The sequence below is a fragment of the Lepus europaeus genome, chromosome 4, assembly GCF_033115175.1.
Source record: "Lepus europaeus isolate LE1 chromosome 4, mLepTim1.pri, whole genome shotgun sequence".
Lineage (NCBI taxonomy): Eukaryota > Metazoa > Chordata > Mammalia > Lagomorpha > Leporidae > Lepus > Lepus europaeus.
In genome coordinates, this window is record NC_084830.1 from 43,412,323 (window position 1) to 43,438,211 (window position 25,889).

Genomic DNA, 25,889 nt, shown 5'->3' on the forward strand with positions numbered 1-25,889 from the left:
CAGTGAGAGAGAGAGACAGGTCTTCTTTTGCCGTTGGTTCACCCCCCAATGGCCGCTGCTGGCGCGCTGTGGCCGGCGCACAGCGCTGATCCAAAGGCAGGAGCCAGGTGCTTATCATGGTCTCCCATGGGGTGCAAGGCCCAAGCCCTTGGGCCATCCTTGACTGTACTCCTGGGCCACAGCAGAGAGCTGGCCTGGAAGAGGGGCAATCGGGACAGAATCCAGCACCCCAACCAGGACAAGAACCCGGTGTGCCGGCGCCACTAGGCAGAGGATTAGCCTGTTGAGCCACAGCGCCGGCAGAAAGAGAAATTATAGAAACCACCTGACTGGTGTTTGAGACAGATAACACAGAGAATGTGGAGGAGGCACTACGTGAAGAGAATATCTGAGAGTTAGTCAACAACTGTTGAAGAGTTCAACCCTCAGATCCAGGCACCCCAAAAATTCCATAAAGAAGTAATGGCAAGGAAGGAACTGGAAATCCTAAACAAATATTATCTTCAAATCAGTAGTAAAAATGATCTATAAACTGTAAGAAGAAAACAGGCTCAAAATAAGATACTAGACAATAATAGAATATGAATTAGGGGACCAAGTAATTTGAACCAAAATATTGAAAAGTTCTGCATACTTTTGAGGAGGAAGGAAAAGCTATTGATTAGCTCTGGACACATGTAGACATGTCAAAAGAGTTAGATGATCTTTTAAGATAACAGACATGGGAAACGGAATTTGTGAGTAAGGAAAGTAAAAATTAGAAGGAAAAAAAATCAATGTTGGACAAAGAGAAAGCATATTATCGGGAAGACACCAATAGTCCAAATATAAAAAGAGTCAGTTAAGTATAAATGAGTTATACTTTCCAGTTAAAAAGTTAAAGCTACAGACCACATTTAATAAATCACAATTATATACTACTTTTTTATGAGACATATAAAAACCTTGAGACCACAGGAAGATTGTCAACGAATGGAAAAATAAATATCACAAAAACACCTGCCAAAAGAAAGCTGAAGTAGTTATACTGACATTAGCCACCATGGACTTTTAACTATTTAAAAATACAGTTGAGGCAGGCATTTGGCACAGTGGTGGTGTTACTGTTTGGGATGCCCATATCCCACACTGGTATGCCTGGTTCAAGTCCTGGCTTCTCTGCCTCCAATCCAATTTCCTGTTAATGGGTATTACAGAAAGCATCAGGAACTTGTGTCCCTGCCACCCATGGGAGACCCAGATTGAGTTGCAAACTCCTGGCTTCACCTCCAGTTGTTGCAAGCATTTGGAGAGTGAAAAAACAGACTGGAGATCTGTCTCATTGACTTTCAAATAAAATTAGAATCAGTAAAAATTAAAAAAAATAACATCAACACCTCTAGATAGATGTTTCATTGCATCTAGAATTTAAATAATCCCATATTTGTTTGTAAAAATAACATCTCAAGACACATACAAGGAAAACTGACAGTTTTCTGAGGAGAAATTGAGTTTATTATTCATGGTAAATATTTTTTAAAGATTTATTTATTTTGAAAGAGTTACAGAGAGAGAGAGAGAGAGAGACACACACACAGGCACAGAAAGATCTTCCATCTACTGGTTCATTCCCCAAATGGCTGCAACAGCACTGGGTCAAGCTACAGTTAGGAGCTAGAAGCTTCATTTGGGTCTCTCCACATGGGTGGCAGAGAGGGGCCCAAATACTTGGGCCATCTTCCACTGCTTTTCCCCGGCCATTAGCAGGGATCTGGATCAGAAATGGAACACCCAGGACAGGTACTGGTCCCATATGGGATGCCAGCATTGCCAAAAGCAATATTACCTGCTAAGCTATAATGCTAGCCCCACGTGGTAGAAAATTTTAACCTTCCTCTCAGTAATGGATTGACTAAATAGGTAAGACAAGTTAAAAAAAAATACAGAAAATTTGAAAAACCCAATTAGTACACTTGATGATGTGAACTTTCACATGACACATAATTCAACAACTCAAGCACACTGGTGCATTAATCAAAACTGACCACTTGTGGCTGCATTGTGGCACAGCAGGTTAATCTGATTTTGGGTAATCTCATATCAGGTAATCTCACATCTCATATAGGGTAATAAATAATCTTTTTTAAAAAAGCCAGAAAACAAAAATAACAAAAACCCTAACCACTTGGCTGGATTTTTTTTTTTCTTGAAGATCTATTATTTACTTAAAAGGAAGAGCAACAGAGCCAGAGATAGACAGATTTATCATCTGCTTGTTCACTCTGTAAATGGCCATTCACAGCCAGCTCTGGGCCAGGCTGAAGTTAGGAGAGAGAAACTGCATCCTGGTCAATCTTACTATCGTACTAGTAACTCCTTCCATGGGCTATCTTACACAGGTGCATTAGCAGGAAGCTGGATCAGAATTGGAGCAGCCAGGACTTGAACAGGCTCTCTGAACAGGGATGCTGGCACTGCACCAAAATACTGGCCCCCCTTGCTAGGCTTCACCATCACCTGCAACCCATTTCAGTGAGTCAGCATCATATCCTTAGAGCACAATGAAGCTAACTTAGATACTTTATTAGATCCAAGAACTCACAAAATGACGTATTTGGAAACTGAAAAACACATTTCCAAATTAGTCATTGTGTTAGCAGAAATAATAAAAATTAATAAAACAAATATCATGTATTAAAGGTTATGGGATGCAGTTAAAGTGGCATGTAAAGGGAAATTTATTGTCTAAAAAGTTATAGCAAAGAAGAAAGTCTTAATACAACAAAGGCAGAATACATTAAAAAAAAAAGAAATAAGAGAAATTGATGAAATAAAAGAGAGATCAGTGAAGCTAGAAACAGACAAATTTCCAGGATCCAAGGAAAAGGGAGATAAAGGTAGAAGGTCATATAAACTGTAACGCAATAAAAGAAGGAAATACAATGACAATGCTAGGGAGACTAAGTAGGTAATAAGAGAATAATAGGAAGATTATTAAACACAATTTTTTTTTTTTTGGACAGGCAGAGTGGACAGTAGAGGGAGACAGAGAGAAAGGTCTTCCTTTTTGCCGTTGGTTCACCCTCCAATGGCCGCCGCAGTAGGCGCGCTGCAGCCAGCGCACAGCGCTGTTCCAATGGCAGGAGCCAGGTACTTATCCTGGTCTCCCATGGGGTGCAGGGCCCAAGCACTTGGGCCATCCTCCACTGCACTCCCTGGCCACAGCAGAGAGCTGGCCTGGAAGAGGGGCAACCGGGACAGGATCGGTGCCCCGACCGGGACTAGAACCCGGTGTGGCGGCGCCGCAAGGCAGAGGATTAGCCTAGTGAGCCGCGGCACCAGCTTAAACACAAATATTTTATAACTTTGTGTGAAAAAAAAAAATCTTTCCTAGTTGTCATACTATTCTCAGAAGATATTTCTTAACCTTTTTACAGTGGGACAAGGCTTGCATTCTCATTTCTTCTACCAAATACAATGTTACTTTTCCATGCGTAGTTCTTTGCCTACAGGAAAAGGATTTGGATGGGGTACCTAGTTCCTGACTTGAGCATGGCCTAGCCCTGACTGTTGGGGGCATTTTGGGAAGTAACCCTTTGATACTGATGTGTCTCTCTTTGTCTCTCCCTATCATTCTGCCTTTCAAATAAATAAATAAATACATTTTAGCATAAAAAGGCTGGCAACATATAGTAAGTGGAAGAAAACAACCAAGTTCTCCTGTTAGGGCTGTCAAAACTCTCTCTCCGAACAGACTTTCCTCCAGTGAGTCCACCTGCGTTCCTTTGTTCAGCAGATATTTACTAGGTACTATATGTTAGGTCTTCTGACCTAGGAACACGAGGTCCCCGTATGGCCCCTGACTTCCTTTTTTTTTTTTTTTTTGACAAGTTGAGTTAGACAGTGAGAGAGAGAGAGACAGAGAGAAAGGTCTTCCCTCCGTTCCCAAATGGCCGACACAGCTGGCGTGCTGCACCAATCCGAAGCCAGGAGCCAGGTGCTTCCTCCTGGTCTCCCATGTGGATGGCACTTGGGCCATCCTCCACTGCACTCCTGGGCCACAGTAGAGAGCTGGACTGGAAGAAGAGCAACTGGGACAGAATCTGGAGCCCCAATCGGGACTAGAACCCGGGGTGCAGGTGCTGCAGGCAGAGGATTAGCCAAGAGAGCAGCGGAGCCGGCCAGTGACCCTCAATTTCAAGAACTTATCTCAATGAATTCTCCTCAACATTTCTAATTTGATTTGTTTCATCAGCCCAAAAGTATTTTAATAGCATGATGGTAATACAATAAACTCCTTACTTTTTAAGCCACAAAAAAGTTGATTGTAGAAAAAGGTGAGCTGAAAATGTACTTGTATCTTTATAAAACACACTTTTCTTCAACAATTGCTTAGCCTACTGAGATATAAAAACCAGGAAACTTCAATGCATTTCCTTTGCAGGCGGTTTACCGAATATAAAATGTAATTTTATAAGTTACAAAAGTAGGCCACTTGAGTTGGGTAGGTTTAGTTCACATAAAGATTACATTTGAAAAGATTAGATTAGCTACTAAGTATATACTTTACAAGTTTGGTTTGGTTTTCCTCCGATAAAAGTAAGTATTGTTTTTCATGATATGTATACTAAAAATCCAAATTTTCTTTCTTATTCCATGACTGGAATGACTTATTTTCAATTCTTTAAGGAGAAAACTTACTAGTGGTGCAGTGAAAGTATTTGTGGATTCTTTTGTAATTAACTTGAAATTTTCACTAAACTTTATACTTTTTTATTTTTTAAGATTTAATTTATTTATCTGAGAGGTAGAGCTACAGACAGAGAGAGGGAGAGATGGAGAGAAAGGTTTTCATCCACTGGTTCACTCCTCAAATGGCTGCAATGGCTGCAGCTGAGCCCATCTGAAGCCAGGAGCCGGGAGCTTCTTCAGGGTCTGCAATGCGGGTGCACAGGCCCACACACTTGGGCCATCTTCCACTGTTTTCTCAGGCCATTGCAGAGAGCAGGATCAGAAAAGGAGCAGCTGGGACATGAACCGGCGCCCATATGGGATGCCAGCTCCTATTATGCCACAGTGCTGGCCCCTGAGCTTTATTCTTTAAAGTGTAAGATATGCTGCTATTCTGTCCCAGCAATCTTAAATATCAACCCCAGTTATACTACAGACTATGTGAAGCACCTTAATTTTAAGTTAAAAAATATTCAAAATGTTCTCAAGAACTGTACATTAACATTTGTTAGGAACTATTAGACTAAGATGCCCTCTGAAAGGTATTTTTCACATCTTATGGCACACCTGAGGTTTTTAAAGCAAAACAATAAATAAATGGAATACAAAGAATTAAAAAATAATCTTTTTGGTTTTTGATAGATTAGAAATAATTTTATAAGTTTACAACTTTTAAAATGCTACTTTTAGGACAAGTGGTTTGGTTGAATGGTTACCAATAATGGTTAGGATGCCCAAGTCCCATATTGGGAGTGCCTGGATTCTAGATCTCATTCCAGCTCCTGATACCAGCCTTTGCTAATGCAGACCATGGGAGGCAGCAGGTGATGATTCAAGTATCTGGGTCTCTATCGTACTTGTGGGAGATGTGGACTGGACTGAGTTCCAGAGTTTGTCCCCCTTCCAAATCCATTTCAAGCTTTGAGGGAATAAACTAATGGTTGGGACCATTCACCTACTCTCTGCCTCGCAAATAGATAATTTCTTAAAAATATTACTTTCCCTAAGCAAAGAACTTAAATAAAAAACAGATTTTTAGGAGTGAGAAACAATCTGATTACCATGCCAAAAATCAAAGTATATTTTATTCAGAGCATTAACTTAGTGCACTAAGTTCTCACAGCACAAAAAACACTTAAAACACTTGCAGAATCACTAGAGCAAAGAATTTTAATACAATGAAACTTTACTAAAGAACTAATCATTAGAAAAGAACTATAACTCAGCCAAGACCAGAATGCCTAATATTAACAATGTCTGTCGTAAAAAAAAAAATGCAATGTAACTGCTACAATAAAAAAGCCTTCTATTATTGTTTCATTTCCTAATTAAATTTTTCCTAGAAATGCTTGCTATCATAAATAGGAATCAAATTTTCTTGTCTCAAATTCACATACTTCTAAAAGCACTATGAACTTTGCTCTCTCCTTATGGCAGCCTTTAAAACCTTTTAGCAATTCAAATCAGGAAAGGGGGTGAGTTCAGATGCCCATAACTTCCTTACCCTTAACACAAAAAGCTGCTTTATTGGCTAAAATGTAGGAGTTATAATTGTAATTGCTTTGCCCTTCCGAAACTCTTCTCCCATACCATTTGAACCGTTCAGCAGGTGGTGTAGGAGGATAAACTAAAGTCTGCAATAGTTGGTCAATAATGTAATCATAAGGAACCAAAGAAGACTTTAAGTATATAACAGGAAACATAGCTTTAATGTTTTCCTTTTTAAATTGATTTAGTCTGGGTCAGGCCTTTTGTATGTTTACATAAGGAACAGCTCATGTTGAACCATTTACTGCTCACTGCTGAATAGGCATATCTCGGGAATTCACTGTAAAGAAGTAAAATTCGTTCACTTATAGCTCAATTGAGATCTACAAAATGTTAAACAAGCCAGAAAATAGGAATGTAAAAAGAATAAGAATGTTTATGTCTTGATTAAATTAAATGTCTACATTTTGATCGCCGAGTCTCCATAAGTAACAGTAATTTTGAGAGTAACAAGGGCAGGGGATGCAATGGTCGACTGTCAGGCTGAGAGAACGCTGAGACTCGTGAGCAGTTACTGAGGGCAGAGGTTCTCATCTTCAGAGTGCAGGAGAATCACCTGGGGAGCTCGCTGAAAACGTTAAATTCCCACTTCTACAGATTCTGATTCAGCAGGTCTGGATGAGGGCAGAAGAAGATGTTTGCATGTGCATCTGCTCTTTCTCTTCTGAAATAGCTCCTCTATTGGCTCCAAAAATGACACTGATACTGGAGCAACACATCCCTGTGACCGGAGCATTATATCTGCTATCTGAATCAAGGCAAAGAAAAGGAAAAGCAAACTTCCCCCTTCACTAGCCTTTTACGGGAAGCATTTCTTCTCTTTTTCAAGGCTACTAAAGTCTCTGTTTTTTCATTCCATCCTGGAAGGTTAGGCCATGTCCTTTTTTCTCACCCTTATACACACAATACTTAGACTCTGTTGTGTCACAACCCTCAACTATGCCTCCTTCATTTCCTTGACTAGATTCCTTTCTTCTGGTTGTCCCTTCAACACTGGTGTTTTCCAGAGCTCTACCTTCGCTCTTATTTTACACTTTATCTGCAACCATTTATAGTACAACTGATTCACAAATGCTGGTATGTGCACTTTTCAATTGTGACTCCAAGGAAGGAGACAGGTTTACTAGGAGAGAGGTATATAATTCTGGTCCAGTAAATTTCATGATGAATGACACACATATGTAAGGTGACTTTTAGGGTTCCATGGTCAAGGAGGCTGCAAGTTAATATTGTATTAGGGTCTGATTTCAAAAGTACTCACAATTATATTCAAATTCTGTTCCCACTACTTAACAAGCTATGTATCCCGGGGAAAGTCAGCTGAATATCAGCTTCCCCTAGAATGAGATTATTTTGGGATTAAATGTGGAGACTTTAAATAGCATCTGTAGTATCTAATAAATTATACCTAGTAATTGTTACTGCTATGGTAGATAAGAAAGAAGCTGACTGACATGCTTTGAGATGGCATATATGTAACTGTCTCACTTACTGTATACCACAAATCACTTTAAATGAGAGCCTTTTAAATCTGAGTTGAAACAGAACATTATTTAAGAAAATGATTTTTCTGTAGCTCTAGTTCAAGTGCTAAGTTAACACAAAAACATTACTACTGCATTTAGCATTCTTGAAATATGTAAGAAAAAAGTAACAAAAACAGCATACCAGTTATTAAATTCTATTTCATATCTTGCAGAAACTAAATTTTAATTGATACAATCTTTTCAATGAAACAGCACTTTTGGATTAAAAATGGTTTTCTGATAAGGCAATAAAACCTACACTTTTTCAATTATACAAAAATTAAATGACACATGCATACAAACACAAATGAGTATAAGTAATACATGATAACAAATTATCAACCTTTTTGACAAAACTAAATTATAGGCAACTTTATCAGAAGATAAATATTCATCTCTTTAACTTGACGATTTTCAGTCTAATTAAGAAAAAAATATTCACTGTCTTCAGAAAAACTTGAGCTTAAAAGTTTCATGTATTTTTTGCTTATTTATTTGCCTTCTAGCTAACAGTCATAAAGTTCATAAATCCTCTTTAGTTTGCTAATGTCAGCAATGGGTTTTATTGGCCTCATGATTTAAGAAGCAACAACTTCCACTTTAGTAGAAGTCCCAAAGGAACACACTAACTAATCAAGTATTATACAGAAAGTATGTTAATGTGATCAAAGAGCCAATGTATGATCTCAGAAACTACTAGGAGGGGCTGGTGTTTGGCGCAGCCGGTTAAGCCACCGCCTGCAATGCCAGCATCTCAGATGAGCGCCTGCTGGAGTCCTGGCTGCTTTCTTCCAATCCAGCTTCCTGCTAACGCCTGAGAAAGCAATGGAAGACAGCCCTGAGAGCTTGGCTTCCTGCCACGCAAATGGGAAACCTGGATGGAGTTCCATGCTCCTGACTTCCGCCTGGCATAGCTCTGGCTCTTGTGGCAATTCAGGGAGTGAGCCAGCAGAGAGAAGATCTCTCTCTCACTGTCTCTTTGACTCTGTTAATGTTGCCTTCCAAATAAATAAAATAAATCTTATAAAGGATTACAAGGAGAGACACTAGAATAGAGAGAAATGGGAGTGCCATTTTCATTTTGTAAAAAAAATTTAATTATTATGACAGTGATCATTTGAAATAAGGTTTTTGAGCACTTAAAATAGAAAGTTATATGAGTTAATTAAGAAAAAATCAAGTTAAACCAGACCCATTTGTTTTCTTGATCTCATGATCAAGATAAGAAATGAAAAACAGCATCAGTATTATGAAGCTTGATGTTATAAAGTTGTATAAAAAACTTCTTTAAGGTATTTTCATTAGTAAAAGAGAAATGTGAACTTGGGGGAAATATGGCAAAATGAACTTGGAGCTGATTTAATACCAGATCCAAACAATGTCTATACGAAGTCAAGTCTTTAGTAACATGCAGAGGATCTGGGACAATTAGATGCTTTTTTATTATTAATTTGAAGGCATTCATATTCACTAGTAATTACATTTTCAGATAACTAAGTTGGGAAGTATGGTAATATGGTGAATGAAAGAATGCACATTCTATCTTACAAAATATTTGAATAAGTTAATCAAAACAAATAAAAGATGGAATGTAACAGCAACAAATGCAAAATTATAAAATAGGGTTCAAAGACCTAACATCTGTGATGTGGAAAGATGCTTGACATTAAAAAAAGGAGTAACAAAAACAACAAAAGAACACCTAGGACAGTTAGGCTGGCTTGTGAAAAGAAAAAGTAAAATCAGTATTTTAGGGGCCGGCACCTTGGCATAGTGGGTAAAGCCACTGCCTGCAGTGCCGGCATCCGACAGGGGCACCGGTTCGTGTCCCAACTGTTCCACTTCCGATCCAGCTCTCTGCTATGGCCTGGGAAAGCAGCAGAAAATGGACCAAGTCCTTGAGCCCCTGCACCTGTGTGGGAGACCCGAAGAAGCTCCTGACTTCCGATCAGCGTAGCTCTGACCGTTGCAGCCAATTGGGGAGTGAAGCAGCAGATGGAAGTCCTCTCTCTCTCTGCCTCTCCTTCTCTCTCTGTGTAACTCTGACTTTCAAAAAAATAAATAAATCTTTAAAAAAAGTAGTATTTTAATTGGGTGGTGAACCAGCAGATGGAAGATATCTCTCGCTCTCTGTCTCTCCAACTCTGCCCTTCAAATAAATAAATAACTCTTTTAAAAAAAGAGGAAAATTAAAGGAGGTAATAAACATGAGTGTACTCTGTAAACTATAAAATGTTATGCAAATGTTAGCTATTAAAATGACTTAATATTAGGTAGGCTTAAAACTAGAAACTGAAAATAATTTGTAAACTTTTTACTGATATAAATCTTTTATGTGAGATCTTATATGGTATTTCTGTGGTACACACAAATCATAATTTTTTAGGCTGTCAGTGATATTCTGTTTGACAAGGAGTGGAATCCTTTCCTGAATTCAATTAATATATTATAGTCCAATTAAGCAATAATCTGAAAAATATCCAACAATTACAATGAAAGCTTATACAATTAAGTGTTTAGAAAATGTTTCTCAATACTTAGTATGTGCCAGATAACTTATAAATGTTTGACATGCATTAATTCCTGCAATACTCATAACAAGCTGATGAGGAGGAGAGTCTTATTAACCCTGCATTGCAAATGAGAAAATGTAGGTAGCTAAATACCATATGTAGGGTTACTGACAGTCATACATACATACTGTCAAGGGACATGTCGACTATTTTGAGATTTGGCTTTAGAAATTGATCCTTTTGAAACTTGGTTCCAATAGAAACTTAAAGATATAAGGTAGCAGGAAGGCCTACAATAAATTTAAGATTGAGTACAATCCAGATTTCTAGTAATAATTAAATTTAAAATACTATATATATAACTACATGTAAGTAATCCAAGTATAGCATCTTATCAAGGCATTCAGGAATTAATGAATTTTTCCTTTTATATCCCCTAAAGTATGGAGATATTTTGATTTACCTTGGTTATCAATGTCTTAACATGACATGAATTATAAAAATAGAACAATATTAAATGTGACAAGCTTATTCTTAATGCATCAAGAGTTTACTTAGTACCATATCATAAGCCACATAGTGGTGACTTTAGCAGTATATTATGAGCTATCTGACCAAAGTATTTAAGCTATCCTGTCTATTTTGGCTAGCAAATTTTTATATAATCTTTAATTGACATGACAGAGACCAATATTCTTTTATAATCCTAAAATCAGTTAAACAATACTAATATACAATATAAGTACATTATACTTGGAGCTTTTCTAAGCCACACTTAAAACAGAATAGGCAAAGGGAAAATTGAGGCAACATATGAACAATATAACAATGTACACTTGACAGTTTTTATAAACAGAATTGTAACTACAAAAATATTTTTGATTCAGTATTTATGCTTCTATATAATGACCCTACATGTTTTAAGGAAATAACCCTGTAATAGAAAACAAAACACTGAGTAATAGCAAAGACAAACATTTAAAACATAAAAGTGTAGTTATCCCAAACAGGGACTCAAGAACACTGAAAAATTCCAGAGAACAACTATAGAGCTTTTTGAAAAGAAAGGCAAAAACAAAAAGGTTTAAATCTCTCAAAAGGAATACAAAAGAAACTGATTTATATAGTAAAGAATATTATTTTATCTATAAATTCTTTGATTTCAAAAATTTAATTTTGAAAAATGACATAGTCAAAAGTAAAGGAATAACTAGGATGTATCTTACCTATATATTGAGACATGAAAGTGGCAATAAAAGGACAGTCTTCAAATTTTATAATGTGTGTTGAGGAAAAAGCAAGGTAAAACATACAGAGAAACAAAAAGAAAAAATTGCTGCGAAAAGGATGCTACAAAAATGACTCCCAAGTTACCTGCTGGTGGCTTTTTTTTTTTTTTTTTTTGACAGGCAGAGTGGACAGTGAGAGAGAGAGACAGAGAGAAAGGTCTTCCTTTGCCATTGGTTCACCCTCCAATGGCCGCCACGGCCTGTGCGCTGTGGCCAGCACACTGCGCTGATCCGATGGCAGGAGCCAGGTGCTTCTCCTGGTCTCCCATGGGGTGCAGGACCCAAGCACTTGGGCCATCCTCCACTGCACTTCTGGCCACAGCAGAGAGCTGGCCTGGAAGAGGGGCAACCGGGACAGAATCTGGAGCCCCGACCGGGACTAGAACCTGGTGTGTCAGCGCCACAAGGTAGAGGATTAGCCTACTAAGCCACAGCGCCGGCCCTGCTGGTGGCTTTTAAATTTCTTTGGGTTCAGCTCTTGCCTTGACTGTTGATGAACAACGTAATACGTTATCCCTCTTAGTACTTTTTTTGTCTGTTTTACTTAATACTATTGGTTTAATTCTGTAATTAATACACAGTTATTCTTAAACGTTGAAACTTAACTGAAAAGTGATCCCTGTTAAATATAAGAGTGGGAATAAGAGCGGGAAGAGATGTACAATTTGGGACATGCTCAAGCTGACTTGCCCCAAACGGCAGAGTTAGAAACGTACCAGGGGATTCCAATTCAATCCCATCAAGGTTGCATGTACCAATGCCATCTCACTAGTCCATTTGATCAATTTCTGTTCACAACTGATCACACTGATAGGTCTAAGAATCAAAGGGATCGCATAAACAAGACTAATGTCTGAAAATACTAACCAATAGAACAAAAAAGGGAGAGAATGATCCAACATGGGAAGCAAGATACACAGCAGACTCATAGAATGGCGGATGTCCTAAACAGCACTCTGGCCTCAGAATCAGCCCTTAAGGCATTCGGATCTGGCTGAAAAGCCCATGAGAGTATTGTAGGCATGGGAAGCCAAGACACTCTAGCAAAAAAAAAAAAAAAAAAAAAAAAAAAAAGACCTAAATGAAAGATCTCTGTGAGTGAGATCCCAATGGAAAGAACAGGTCATCAAAGAAGGAGGTACCTTTCTCTTTTTTAAGGGAGGAGAGAACTTCCACTTTGACTATGACCTTGTCTAAATATGATAAGAGTCGGTGAACTCAAAAGACTTCCATAGTTTTGGCAACTCATGACAAGAGTCTAGGGTGATTACTGATGCCATAAACAAGAGTGTCAACTTGTTAAGTCAACAACAGGAGTCACTGTGCACTTACTCCTCATGTAGGATCTCTGTCCTTAATGTGCTGTACATTGTGATTTAATGCTATAACTAGTATTCAAACAATATTTTTCACTTTGTGTTTCTATATGGGTACAAACTGTTGAAATCTTTACTTAATATATACTAAACTGATCTTCTGTATATAAAGAGAATTGAAAATGAATCTTGATGTGAACGTAAGGGGAGAGGGAGCGGGAAAGGGGAGGGTTGTGGGTGGGAGGGAAGTTATGGGGGGGGGGGAAAGCCATTGTAATCCATAAGCTGTACTTTGGAAATGTATATGCATTAAATAAAAGTTAAAAAATTACAAACATTGTAAAAATTTCATCAAAATATAATTATTTCTAGAAATAAATGTATCCTTTTTCTGTTTTAGGGTACCGAGAGTAAGAAACAGAATATACTTCCAGTAAGAAAATGCATTAGTTGTTTTTTATATTTATTTATTCATATGAGAGACAGAGAGAGAGTTCCCGTCCAATGGTTTACTGCCACAATACTTGCAAAAGTCAGAGCCAGGGCTGAAACCAAGAGCTAAACCACAATCCTGGTCTCCCATGTGGTGGCAGGGACCCAATTACTTGAGCCATAACTGCTATTTCCTGGTATGACTGGCAGAAAACTGTAGTCAGGGGTCAGAGATGGCTGAACTCAGGCACTCTGATATGGGATGCAGGCATCCTAACCACCAGGCCAAACACTTGCTGTCATGAAACATTAATTACCCTTCCTTCCACGCATATCTCAATAACCAATCGCCCTAACTGCTTTTACTTACTCCAATATTTTTATTTTATAATGTATCAATACTTCTGTCTCCAAATACTAAAAATATCTGCTATTTGTATTTTGCGCATATTAATAAAATCACATTTACCTTCAAATAACTGTTGCAAATAATCGTTCACATGAACATGTTTTTAAATTATATCTGTTACGTGTCAATATCAGAACATATTAAATAATGCCAAAGAATAAAGAATATTATTGTATCTGTTTTTAGGGTCAAACGAGTAACTGTTTTCAAAATAATGGTGAAAAATCTCAGTTATTATTCATTTTTAAATATTTACGTATTTGAAAGACTCAGCAACAGAGATAGAGACAGAGACAGAGAATCTTCCAACCACTGGTTGACTCCCCAAATAGCCACCACAACAGTCTGGGCCAGGCTGAAGCCAGGAGCCATGAACCTGTTGTGCTATGGGGTGGTAGGGGCCCAAGCACTTGGGCCATCTTCCACTGCTTTCCTGGGAGCAAATTAGCAGGATGCAGAATGAGAAGCAGAGCAGCTAGGACCCAAATCGGCCCTCCAAAATTGGACACCTACATTACAAGTGGAGGCTAAAGCCACTGTATACCACAACACCCACTCCTCCATTACTTTTAAAAAATGTTTTCACTTTGTGCTTATTATACTTACAACACAATCAGGATTATCTAGATTGTAAATACTAACATCACAAGGCAAGATCTGAAACATGAGTTAAGCTATGGTGATAAGAGCTTAACTTAGAAAACTGATGAAGTATATTCTTACAAGATAAAATAAATGCAGATGTTACACCAATATACAAAGAAATTCTTAATTCTACTTTGTAATTTAACTATGTCATATTTATGCATACACACACATAGGTATCTTTGCCTGTAGAAAATGATTCTTTTTAAAAAATCAGTTAATACACTTAAGTATACTGATAACGATGATTAAATTATGTTCCATGGAGGTGACAGCTAGGAATTTTTTGTGATCAGTGTAGTGGTACAGCTAGCAAATAATTGGCAAATTGTAAGCATTCACAAGTTATTTTAAATAAATAAAAAATCATATAATAAAACCTATTTATTATATATGGAAGAAAAAGCCCTTTTAGCAGCTAAGGCATGCCTATACTCTTACTCAAACTAGTACGTTGGGGCTGGTATTTTGCTTCAGTGGGTTAAACACTGGGATCTCATATGAGTGCTGGTTTGCAGTCCAGCTGCTCCACTTCCAATCCAGCTCCCTGTTAATGCACCTGCAAAAGCCGTGGATGATGGTTCAAGTATGTGGGCCCTTGCCACCAATGTCAGAGACCTGAAGGGAGTTCTAGGCTCCTGGCTTCAGCCTGGCCCAGATTTGGCTGCTGAGACCATTTGAGGAATGAACCAATAAATGGAAGATATATTTCTCTCTCTGACACTGGTGTATAATGATATACACTCACCAAAAGGCAACTTCCGAAAACATTTTGATACTCATGAGGGGAAAAAATGAAACTAGTTCCCCAAATATATAACCAAAGTAGCCCTCAAACACACTCATGAGAATGGATCAAATATTCCTTTAGAACCACCACTGTTATTGACAAATTATCAAGAAGATTGAATGGATGGAATAATGACATCATACTAAAAATAACATCTAAAAAGACTCAAAATCATATATAGTGTCATAGTATTGACAAATATGAAAGATTAAAGAATCTATTTCCACATTTCAAACTAAGTAGATATAAAACAAATTAAAAATTGAAAGCAAAGCTGCCATTTTCCTTTCTACTTTTAAAAACTCAGTTATAGAGTTCCAATAAGTCTAAAAAACCTAGGAAATATAGACTCACGATCACAGGCAATTCAGTATGTAACCGTACAAACTGTTTTCCATTCACATACGAGCATTGTAATGGATGAAAAATACCATGCACACAGTTTAAAAACTCCTTAGCAAACACCTGAATATACATTTAATGCTAGTAACAGACATACATATCATCTTAAAAATGGTTGCTTAGAATTTCATAGCATAGGTACTTTAATACTACATTAACAATTCTCTACAACTGAATGCTTAGATTAACAAATTTTTACCATTACATATAATCAGTCATTGCTGCTCATTTATGATTTTTTTTTTTAAAGTCTAACCCACTAGCAGTTTAGCATTTTCCTGTTTTTGAACATGGGGTCTCAGCATAATAAAGAACATGTGTGTAAGTGGCACCCTTTGTTTCATTAAAGGTATAGCTGATAGTGATCCTGTCAATACTTATTTTCTGTAAGACTCACCCACCCAGAAAAACTACACTATAAAGGTAGTTTCCATCTAGAACTTTATATACCCATGGGAGACTGTGGGGAGAAAATGCTGATTTAAAAAACAGGTCCTCAAGGTAAAGTGAGGAAACCAAGCACATCTGTCTACAGTCATGTTAGTGCTGGCAGTCTCTAGTATGGAATCATCTCTTCCACGAGAATCACCGGCACTAGGATGATTATCCAATTTGGAGAAATAAATATTTTAATGAAAATGAGGTGGTTATTTAAAAGAAAATGGTATCCTTAATTATAATACTGCTGCTAGGTATAGTTAATGACTCTATATGTTAAGGAAGGTCGAACTTTAATGACCTGGACCACACCAGGGTCACAATTGGTAGCAGAACATTGATCATCATATAAAAGCCACCAAACACATGAAAGGAATTACAGTACATCACACATCAAACATTTTGGCCTGGTGCTTCCTTCCTCTAATCCTACTGGCAGGAAATGCTCTACATATCCTCTGAGGTGACCAGACACTTTAAAAGTACTCCCTAGTTAAAAAAGCTCTTGAATACTGCAATTTTCTCTCAAGAGGAGAGCAACTCCTGCTCACACAGTTGCACTACATTTCCACTTGCAGCACAGAAGTGGAGCTCCACTGATGAGGTAATGTAACTGCACAATGTCATTTCTTCTTTGAAGGGTTACAAAAACTATAGAGAATGAATCTGAAACAATGCTTTTACATTGTATTTAACATCATGCAAATTGACCAAGAAATGTTATGGATGTATCTATTTTGTTAATATATATAGCCGAAGCTAAAGATTACTAGTAAGGATGTTTTAACCTGCATTGCTCTGTAACTTAGCTTCTTATAAGGAATGTGTTGATGATACTAGAATAACATTTTCCAATCTTTTTCATACATGATCACACTTTAATTTGGACAGGTACAAATCATTCTGGCACACCTTTCAGAAAAAGGCTGCTAAATTTCTGAGGATGTAGTTTCAAATAAAATAATTTAATGAGGTTGGGAAAAATTGTGAGATGTTTACACTGAGGATAATTTTCCCAGGGGGATATCTGTTGTGCTATGATCTAAGAAATAAAATCAAAATGTACATGTTTTATTCTACAGCATAAATATGCTTATAGCATAATTTGACACTGTATATCAGAATGACAGAGCATTACATTACTTTTCTGTGTATCTCAATATCTGTTCTGTCATCAAATGAACAGATGACAATGCAATATAGTAACTCTATGCATGTTATTTTCCCCTCTAGTTCGTGGAAAATTCTTAAAGTTTAGTGGTACTATACCTCAGTTTTATCAGGTGTTATTTAAAATCACCTGGAAATACTGAGGTTATGTTTCACTGAACATCAACTTCGTGTCTCCAACTCAGAATTTAAATGACTTGAGAATGTGTTCAATGCCTAAGACATGCTGTCCATAGTGTGTTTGATAAGCCGACATGGGACAGGGACTCTTTTCACTGTTGTGTCAGTTTATCAAACCCATAACTGGATGACAGTCAATTCAATTTGAGGTCAATGGAGTCACAGGATACAAAGCATTATCTTCTTCAGAAAATCTCTATATACTATAATGCATAAATACCACATTCGAAAGTATATGAATGTTTTCACTAAATAACTGCCACAATAAAAAAAATGGATAGGAATTGGTTCAAAAGCTCACAATATGACCATTGTTATCAAGTATATTAATCTAATGAAAGCAGGTATTAACAAAAATTTAATCTCTATACATGGAATTTGGATTACTTCCTTATGGTTGCCTATTAAGATATTTGTAGAAAATATCATAGTGAATGAATGTATTGATATTCAGGTAGAGCTAACTAAATTTAAAAGCTGTGCTTTGGTTCTGATTGAATTCATTTATATTTTGAATTATATGATTTTACACTGGTTCAGAAACCATGTCAGGTAGATTAATAGGTGATAAATTATACTGAGAAAAAAGTTTCCATAATTTAAAAATTGCCAATAACATTTAGTTACATCAAAACTAATCTATGGTTATAGAGGACAGAATAGTTCTTTTCTTTGTATGAGACACTGGCTGCGCAGGGAATGAGGGTTTTGAGATCCCAGATTATGGGATCCCAAATTACGGATTCATGTATATATAATATATGTAATTATTTATGTAAAATCCATTTAAATACATACAAATTATTAATATCCTTCCTTGTTTGTAAGTTAAAACTCAACAACCAGGAAGGTAAAGAAGAAAGTATAAACCAGGTAAAAAATTTTTTTGAAATTGTGTTTATTTTTCATCATCACTGCCAATGTAAAATGCTTGTCAGGCATCTGATTTTTTCTCAAAGTTCAACGTTAGAAATGATGAGCAAAAGTGTTTCAGATTGAGAACTACCTGTTTTCACCCCCAAGGAAGCAAGGTCGACAAACAGAAGATAAGTATTTCTAGTATATAAAAAAGTAAAACCGCGGTATTTATTCTAGAACAGTAACCTCAGTGAATAGAGAATTAAATATGAAATAAAACTAAGCAGGTTTACCTAAAAGCTATTGTTTGAACTGGTGGTTTAGAAAATAATTAATTTCTTATTTTCATGCAAAAATTACCAGGATTTTTGAGGCAGCAGCATTCAACCTTACTAGTGGTTAGCAAGTGCTCTTATATAACATATAGAGATAATTTATTTTAATCTTACATACTAAATGGATATATAGAAATTTCTTTCATAATTTTCTTCGTGGTCAGCTTTTATATTGGTGGAAGGATAAGTTAGGTAAGGCTGAAAATGGACGCTAGTCAACAAAGGGTAAAACAGATCTTTCTCAGATTATAACTGCAGAGCCCACACAATACCACACATTCACAGGTTTCTTTTTTCAAAAATCGACCAGTCCTGTTTAATCCTTTTAGAGTGATGAGTAGATTATATCATATGAATAACTACAGAAATAAATGCACACGTTATTCTTCAGTTGTAATATCTGATCTTTGTTATTAATGGAAGAGGGTATTCTTCCTTTATATTAGGCATTTAAGAGAGTAACATAAGGTTTTACCCTCTTAAAAAAGTTGTCTTATATGTCAGTGGTCATGGTGAACAGCTATCATATTCCAGATGCCCTGAAAATGTATTTTTTATTTAAAATATTTTGAAGATGCATTTTATAAGTATTTTATGCTTTCTGTACCGCTTATCTTTAAACTCACTGGTACTCAGACAATAATTTCATATGAAAATCTTAGTGTCTCGATTAAAGTACACAATCAGGAATGCATACAATAAGATATTACATATCCAATGTTAATATAACTGAAACAATTTGAAATAAATATAATTTAGATTCTCTAATTTCATAAGAAATCATTACAATACATTGCATATATTATATAGAACATATACGATGATATATATTACATATAATAAATATGATATATTGTGATGTTATATGATATATATTTAGACTATATACATAAAAATATATTCTATTATTTGTAGCTTCTTTCCAATATGAATTTCTAGAGGAAAGTATAACACATATCTACAACAGGTAAGATACATTTTAAAAACATTCCAGAATGTACGACAGTAGAACTTAGTCATTTTAAACACAAGTTATTGAGATAGCTTTTTGGCAGCAAATAGAAACATACACATTCCTACATCCTGCTACAAGAAGCCACAAAAGATGCAGTTACTTTCGTGAGGGTCAATTCTAAATCCAAAGCCTTCAACTAGATCTGCTGAAGAACCTGATGAGGACTAAAACTCTGCCAACAGTATTTTCAAACAAAGCTTTTTAGGCATGTTACTGTAAATAGCTATTATTCCAATCTCTGCAACTTGCTAAAAGGGGGGTATTTTAAACCAACACTAAGCATTATAAGATTAGGGTCATAATGCCACTAGATATAAAATATATGTGCCAAAAATTAACACAATGATTGAGAATATTTTTATATACTATATAAAGAGAACTGGGAAGAAATTAAAGGTTCGGAGAAGGGAAGAAAACATAGTTTTATGGGGATTTGTGGAATTTAATGTGAACATTGCATATGGAAACCAACAGCTCAGTGTTAAAGCAGACACTAAGTGAGATTTTAGGAGAAACTACAAAAACCAATTAAAGGAGAAATGTCATTCCTGGAATGACATTCATCAGCAGTAAAAAAAAAAAAAAAAAAGGCTACTAATGTCTGCAAAGAATAATTTTCCTGTGTCTAAAGAGACACAATCTGTTAAAGGATACATAGATAATTATTTGTGAAGTTAAACTCATCTGTGAAATGATATTAATATCATCTATGGGTTCCTTTAACTCATATGCTTCAATTACAAACTATGAATGCATATGTGTCAAATAAATTAAAATCAAGTTAATCTCAAACATGAATTTCACAAGTCACATCAATCTATTATTACTTTTTATTAGGAATAACAACACTTTGAAGTCAGGGCAACTATTATAAAATTCACCAAGAGTGTTTAAGAAAAATGAACCTAGCAGTTAGAAGTTTTTTAAAAAATATTACCAAAATTTAGTGTAAAAAATTGTGTCATTTGCAAATATCTGTATCTTGGATCATTTGGTAGTTAAAAAGATCTATTTATTTAAAACCCTGAAAAAGGTACTTGACTTCTGATTTTTAGTAAACTATGATTTTTTAAAATCTCAGTAAATAGATTATACATCAAGGTAAAAAACATTTTATAGTAGTTTATAAAAAGCTCTGCTATGCTTAATAAAATGGCGATGTTCCATTTAGGAAATGTGCATCTTCTAAGTTGAACACTTATGCTATGAAATGTTAGTCATAATATAGATTCTTATAATGAAAGCTATATTTTTCTCATTGACTATATAAAAATGAGACATGTTTTCCACTCTTCCTGTTACTGATGGTATCACTTCAGGCTCACAGGGAGTAACAGAGAGTGAACACTGCTGCAAAAGTTGCCCATAAAAAAGCAATAAGCACATGAAAACAAATTCTGTGTACATTCATGGAAAAATTCTACTAATGCAAGTTTTCTAAAGAAGAATCAGATACCCTATATTTCATAATTGCTTTAAGGTAAAATTTCATGAATTAAACTACCACAGAACATGGTACACCTGTCAGATACCTCACTTAAAGTTTGCCTAAATTATACATTTTTTATATAATGCTTGTAGACATTTTTTAAGAGAATGAAATTCTCTATGGAGTAAAACGGAAACCCAATACCAGATCCAAATCTATTAAGTACTCAATGCACTAAAAAGGACTAGCAAAAAAGAAATGGCTGAAAAATCTTAACAATTGACAAAGTTTTAAAGAGCTATGGAATAAATTAGTCACAGATAAAATCCCAGTGGGGACATCTGAAGACCCACAAATATTTATGGCATGAATGAAAAGCTGTATGCAGAAGTTCACAAATGTTCAATTACAAAAAGCATACAGCTCTCAAGTAAAAGATGAAAGTTAAGGAGCTTTCTAATTAAAAATACTACAAAAGAGAAAAGCTATGCTTTGAATATTTGAAGTTCTTTTAATAAATAATTATTTTGGGAAAAATATGAAATAAACTATGCTATAATTACTAGTTTATTTAAAAATCTATTACCATAGGTTATTAAAACTGTGAATCTTCAGACAATATGACAAAGTAATACTATAGGTAAATCAATATAGATGTTAAATGGCTTCTAAATTCATATATCTGATTTTACAAGTCCTGTATTCATACATGTAGCTTGACAATGTATCTCAAAGGCAAACTACCAGCATGGAGGGAAAAAACCCCAGGATTTTAGAATCCTTTACAATATACTAATTCAATTTTGATAAAATTTTAGGTCGTGAAAAATACTTGTCAATGAACACTACATAATTATTTCAAAGAAATAAAATCAGTATTCTCTTTAATATATTTATAAGAAACAGTGATATATAAGAATATTCATGGACAGGAAGTATAACCAAAGTTATTTTAACCAAAAAATTCTTAGTTTGTGTCCTTTTCACTTGTAATTCTGATAGAACTAGACTAACAAACTTTATTAAGATATTAATAAATTGGATATTTATGTTTATATATTATTTTAAATATTTGCTGTAAGAACCACAAAGCATAGTGACTTTACTAGCCAGATAAATTTATGTTAGTAATAATATATGGCCATAATTCATTTCAGAGCTTTTAAGAGCTATTAGAAAAAATCTTGATGACAATCAAAATCATAAGCAGGGAACTGTTTTCTGTAGATCAAATACAGCACTGAGTACATTCTGAAGAAAATTCTCTTAAAATGGATTTTATGTTCAAGTACATCCAAGGATCAAGGAACTCAAACAATGATATTTTATAAGAGTTTTCAGCATAAATTCCAGCCAAGGCTATACTATTAAGACCATCCCAGTTCAGAATACTTTAAGCAACTCAAGGAAAATGCACTAACAATGACACATAATCATTTTTTTTTTCAATTTACTCCTTATTAGCAAATGTATTTTTAAGAACAGTAACAACCAAAAAATAACCTCCCACAATATCTAAACAATAAAACTTAATGAAATATGAATGTGGAGCTTCAAAAAAATTAAGTACAAAACTTAAGGTTACACACTGGTTTTCTGCAAGTTAAGCTAAATCCAATCTTCCTTACAAGAAACTCAGATAAGAACAGCAAGATGTGGTAGAGGTAAACAGTATGGATAATGAGAACTGACAGTTCTAGTTCTGTCACTTATGTGTGATCCAGGAGAAATTTTCTAATATCTATGGACTCAGTTTTTTTAATTTCTAAAATATACAAAAGCAAGCTACCTGATTAACAAGTTACTGTTAATCTGTGAGGATCATCGGAGATATAAGCACTGCTTTAAAAGAATTAACCATATTCTTTGACACAAAGAAACTTTTTGATAGATGTTAGCAATTGCTGCTGCTGTTACTATTGTTCCAACTGCACAAAAGTAGCTATGCCATTACAACAGAAGGCCAAAGAAAGGGGGTATCACTTCTATGTAAAGTGATTTAAAAAGTTTTCAAAAGAACAGTATTTAAGTGAGCCACTCAAAGAGAAATACTCTTAAGAATTTTTAAATTTAAAATAATGTTGAACACCAAAGGAAGCTCCAACCTGAGCGATGCAGTTTTTTATAACAAAAACTCCTGAAAGGCTGAACTGGGAAAAAGAGCTATTTTGAAGACAGCTGAAAATCCATAAATGAACTATAGCCACAGAAAGGAACATACTAGGTATTACTGGAATAAGCAAAATATTTAACTTGAACAAGTGTCTCATACAGGCAAGCAATTAGTGGTAACACTTGAAGTACAGATGAGGTCAGATCAGAGAGGAAGATGCATGTTGGGTTAGAAGATAGATTTTGTCATGCTAAAAATTGAACACTGATGGGTACTGATCAGCGTTGGTATTATCAAACAATGTTTTAGAGCGGTATGTTAAAGCTCAAACTCCTATAGTATTTCAACTCACACATTAATGCTAAGTTGTGAGTCACTTAGATTTGCAATTCAAATGGTAACAAAGAATACTTCAGTTCAATAATTCTAATTTCCTACAGGTGTTGATTTAATTGTTTGCTAAAGACTGCAAACAATGAATGAAATAAGTCATCTTTGTTTTTACATTTTATCATGTATAATACTGTTTTGATGTCTGGAAGGTCTAGGTCATAATACAGCATATAACAACTGGGCATTGACAGAGGTTTTTAATAGTGGAGAATATTTTATTAGTTCAAAACAGCCAGTTTTTTTGGTGGTGGTTGTTGGTTCTTTTTTTTTTTTTTTATACAGAAAGAGGGAGGGACAGAGGAAAGGTGCAGGGAAAGGGGAGGAGGAAGGGAGATAAGGATAGGGGAAGAAAGACAGAGAGAACACATGTCCACTCCATTTGCTGATTCACTTCCCAAATTCATGCATCAACTGGGAGTGGGCCCAGGCCAGAGCCAAGATTGGTGATCACAATGTAGGTCTCCCAGGTGAGTAGCAAGAACCCAGCCCCCAAGGCATCACTGCTGCCTCCCAGGGTCTACACTGGTGGGAAGCTACAGTTAGGAGTCAAAGCTGAGAATCAAACCCAGGTACTCCTATGTGGGAGACGGGTACCTTAACCACTAGATTAAATGCCCACCCTCAAAAAGGTAGTATTTATTTAAATAAATTTTAGATATATGCTGTCAAAAACAGTTCAAAAACAGACAGGTGACTCCAAATATGGTGATGAGAGGATAACTATAATACATTATTCAATTAAAACACAAGCCAAGTTACAGAACATCGTGTGGAGTGCAATCCCAATATTGAAGAAAAATACACATTCAAAAATGGGCTGAAAGAGTATTAACAGTGCCTATAGAGAAAGGAAGTGGCACCCATTCAGAAATAGTGCTGACAAGGGGAAAAACTGCATTTTCTAGTGCACATATTCTGATATTATATAACTTAAAAAACCCACTACCCTTTCATTAAAAAATTCTTTAATATCTTAGACAGTTTCATTAGCAGGCTAAAATAAATGTAGATCTGCTTTCAAAATGCATTCTCTACCAATTTTCTTATCAATTTAAAAATGTCATTATTTTGTCACTTTTTAAAATCTTACAATTAGAAAACCATAGTGAAATTTCAAATAATCAATACATTTTTTAAAAATGCAGATTACAAAAATAATTTGAAAAAAGACCATTAATATGTAATGCAAATGATTAATATAGTTATTAAACATACTCATGACAATTAATTATAATGTTCTTATTTCTGCTACTGTTAAAGGAAAAACATTTTTGAATGGAATTGAAGACCACTTTTCTCTATTTCTTTCTCTGAAAACTGTAAATACAGATGGAACTTCTAGAACCATTCTGTGCTTTTTCATAGTTTTCAGAAGATGTAAGAAAGAATTTTTTAAAGACATTTAATAAAAATGAGACTATAATCATGTTTTGGGTGCAAGTTCATTGCTTGTTAATTTTATTTATCAATTGGGTATCGAGGTGTTGCAAAGCATGGAATATTATGATGAATACATCAGAGTGTCACAATGCATTTTCACTGATTCAGAATGATGTGGCTGAGGTTTTCAGTTCCATAAACATATGTTCTAGTCAACACACACGCACACACAAACACACACACCTATCACTAGTGCCTAATACAACATAAATACTCAATAAGCATCTGTTGAATAACTCAAAGAATTAATGTATAATTAATAGATAAAAGGAGTTAAGGGCTGGCATTGTGGCACATTGTGGCACAGTGAGCTACCTATAGTCCCAGCATCCCATATCAGAGTGCCAGTTCAAATACCACCTGCTCTACTTCTGATCCAACTCCCTGTTACTGTGCCTGGGAAGCCAGCGGAGAATGGCCCAAGTAGTTGGACATGTACCACCTCATGGGAGACCCAGGAAGAGCTCAAGGCTCCTAGCTTCAGCTGGGCCTAGCCCAGGCTGTTGCAGCTATCTGACGAGTGACCCAGCAGATGGAAGATCTTGCTATCTTTCTCCATCATCCTCTCAAATAAATAAATAAATCTTTAAAAAAAGTAATGAGTAAAAGAATACAAAATAGCCTAAGTATACCAAAGATCTTTACTGTTTTAATAATTGATATAGGGCTATTATGTTTCTTATAATACCAATATTTTTAGAAAATAATTGATGACTATAAATTTAAACAACTTATGGAATATCCGGGATCACAGAAAATGGGTTTTCAAAAAAGACATAAGAAGTTCAAATACCAAATCCAGTGTAATTTTCCTGTAGCAAGGTTGTGATTGAGACATTTTATCCCATTTATAGAATTCTATTCAGTATAAACTGAGCTGTAGGTGATGTACCAGCACAATGTATAACATAAAGCTTCTAAATTATTTGTAAATACTT

At 35.5% G+C, this 25,889-nt stretch overlaps 1 protein-coding gene across 1 annotated transcript in view; it reads right to left on the reverse strand.

The window, feature by feature from the left end:
• VPS13B (vacuolar protein sorting 13 homolog B) overlaps positions 1-25,889 on the reverse strand; it is a 785,675-nt gene that overhangs the window by 311,037 nt on the left and 448,749 nt on the right.